Here is a 3,054-nt window from a genome sequence, read left to right as displayed (position 1 = left end):
ATATTTTATATACTATTTTTATATTTTATATACTATTATATATATTATTATATATATAATATATATTATATATATTATATAATAATATATATTATATTATTATAATTATATTATATAAATATATATATTTATATTTTATATATATATTTATTATCTTCAACACCAACAAGTGTCCAGCTCACCACCTCTCCTGCCCCTGGATTTCAAGCATATATTTTCTTCATTTAAAAAGGACATATTTTGTTATAAACTTGCTAAAAAACTGTATGAAAACCAACTTCTTTTTCAGCATTGAACCTTTACCATTGTGTTCAGTGAAACACACTGTGCTACTAAAACACATGAAAGACAGATCTCAGTTCTAAAGATACACATTTATAGAAGGAGAGAATGGACAACAGATTACACCCACAGTGCAGAAGGATGCTACGACTGCAGCGTATGGTAAAATACCTCCACAAAAATTTCACAGTGCTATTAGTCTGGAAATGACCAACAAAACCAAAACTGGGATTCTTGCATAGCATCTTCATCAAAAGGCTGTCATGAAATTGTGCTACAGAGAAATACAGTGAAATGTTGAAACATTTGAGTAATAAGCAGAACTGCAACAGCTCAAAACCAAACTGTTTTCTTATCACACTTTCCAAAATTTTTCTCCTTTTTCACCTTTTGGCAGGGGGAGTGGGGGTGTTGATTATCTTTTCATTTCCCTTACCAGTTGCCAAGCCTATTTAACAACAACAAAATAAAAAGGATAAGCCAATAAGGTACGTAAGGTCTTATGAAAACACCTCTGCATCCACACAGAGTCAGCAGGCTGCAAAAATATTACGGATGAAATACTTGCATCACCAGCTGGCCAAAACCTTAAAGGAACCTATTACAAGCCTTACCAGCGTACAGCTGGGCAAAGAAAGCATCTTCTGCTCAGCAGAATGACTGCAGTGAACCAATAGAAACCTATCAGATGCCACAGCCTCAGACGTCACCTGATGATGCTCTTCTGCTCAGAAGGAAGGGGGGCAAGTAATAAATAACTGACAACTGTGCATCTGCAGAAATACATGTGCCTGCAAAGTAACTGCATCCTTATTAGGATCCCCAATTTTTAACCCTTACTTCTTCAGTTGCATTACTGTGCTTACAACCAGACATCATCCTCTCTGGCTGAAAAACTAGTTTCACTTCAGAAAGTTATTTGACTAGATGACCCATTGGTTAATGTAAATACGTACGTTTTCTATGCCACTAAAAATAATCCATTTTGCCTGAAAGCTGCACCTGACATTACAACTGAAAAATACGTGCCAGCTAATTCCACTTAGGCACAAAACCCATTACTGCCTTCCTGCCGTTACACCTCCCCTGACAGAGACTTTTAATCAAAGTGAATTTACTTAGCGATTCCATTTGGTCTGGCACCCTAATTTCCTGCAAGAAAGTGCTCTGTGCATTTTTTTCTAGAAGGCCATCACCACTGCTTTAAGTGACCAAAACAAGGCAACCCACTCTCCACAACATGTCTGCCAACAGACAGCCACGGAGAGGGGAGAACTCATCTGTCCATCTCAAATGCACACTGCCCTTTTCAGAAAACTGTCCTTGCACATTGCCCCATATAAGCAACTCTCACTCAGTTTAGAAGGTATCAGGTGTCAAAAGAGAATGGGGCTGGGCTTTTTGGTGGCACCCAGTGACAGGACAAGGGGCAACGGGCACAAATTGGAACAGAGAAAGTTGCATGTGAATGAGAGGAAAATCTTCTTTACCGTGAGGGTGACAGAGCACTGGAGCAGGCTGCCCAGAGAGGCTGTAGAGTTTCCTGTGGAGGTATTCAGGACCTGCTTGGATGTTTTCCTGCGTGACCTGCAGTAAGGCTCCTGCTTCATTCAGCAGGGGCATCATCTCCAGAGGTTCCTTTCAAACCCTCTGTTTCGGTATTTTATCAGAAAATAAAATACGTTACTGGATATCAAATTAGAACATCTAGAAGGATAAGGGAGACAGTCTAAGGACAGTGTTTAGGTTTTTTTTAATCCTCTATGATATCTATTACAGCAGAGTGCCAGCATATAAGAGGAAGATGGCTTCCAGTGCAAATTTGTTCCCACCTTTTACACTGGTAAAGAAATTTGAGTAGTCCCTCTTATGGTAATTGTTAGGAAATCATTTACGCACTGAAAGTAATATATTTAAAGTAACATCTGATAGCAGCAGGGAGCTGCAGATCACATTCAAACAAATCAATTTGGTTCTCCAGCACAAGAAGACCGGATCACCATTAAATGTCTCACCCCACCTGCTGAAGAGTTAGCATCACATTGCAGTGGTCATCCCTCTCCCTCCAGCTCTACCAAGAGCAATTACATGCAACATCTAAGGACAGCTCACCACTACCAAGGAAACAGTGATTGTCACAACGCAACAGAACGTTAAGGCCAGTGAGCAATAACCAAATATTTATAAATAACACTGATTTCTATTAAATCCTGCTTTTCCAAATATAACCAGAATAAAGCACAACAATTCTGTAGTGTACCAAGTGTATATTTCAATTTACTGTATGCAGTCTAACAACAAATTTGGTCATAATTTACCAGATATACATAAATGATTTAAGTAGTAAAAGAAGATTCAGTTCCAAGAGAATAAGTTCATACCTCGAGGAAAAAATAAACAAACAAAAAAATCAACAGAAAAAGGAAGATACATTGAGAATGTAGAGCCAGGTCCAGTTTCTAAGCATTAAGTGAGCAGTATTCTAATAAAGCAGATTTAGGTGAATTTCAGATATATATATATATATTTATATATATAGACAGATCTACCAATTGTAAACTATGGTTTTAAAGGGGATAAATGGGATGGAAAAATCTTTATGCTATACTTACATATTCACAAAGCAGAACATTACTTTAACGTTTAAAATACTTTTTCATTCATATCATCTTTGCCCAACTAATTTCTACTTTGGACCCCACCAGAATTACACATTACTTGTTTCAGTATAGAACAATGAGAATAAAGATGTACTCTTCAGTGTAAAAAAAA

The sequence above is a fragment of the Centrocercus urophasianus genome, unplaced genomic scaffold (assembly GCF_019232065.1).
Source record: "Centrocercus urophasianus isolate 14NV4802_14NV808 unplaced genomic scaffold, USGS_Curo_1.0 seq_584, whole genome shotgun sequence".
Lineage (NCBI taxonomy): Eukaryota > Metazoa > Chordata > Aves > Galliformes > Phasianidae > Centrocercus > Centrocercus urophasianus.
This window is presented reverse-complemented; position numbering follows the sequence as displayed.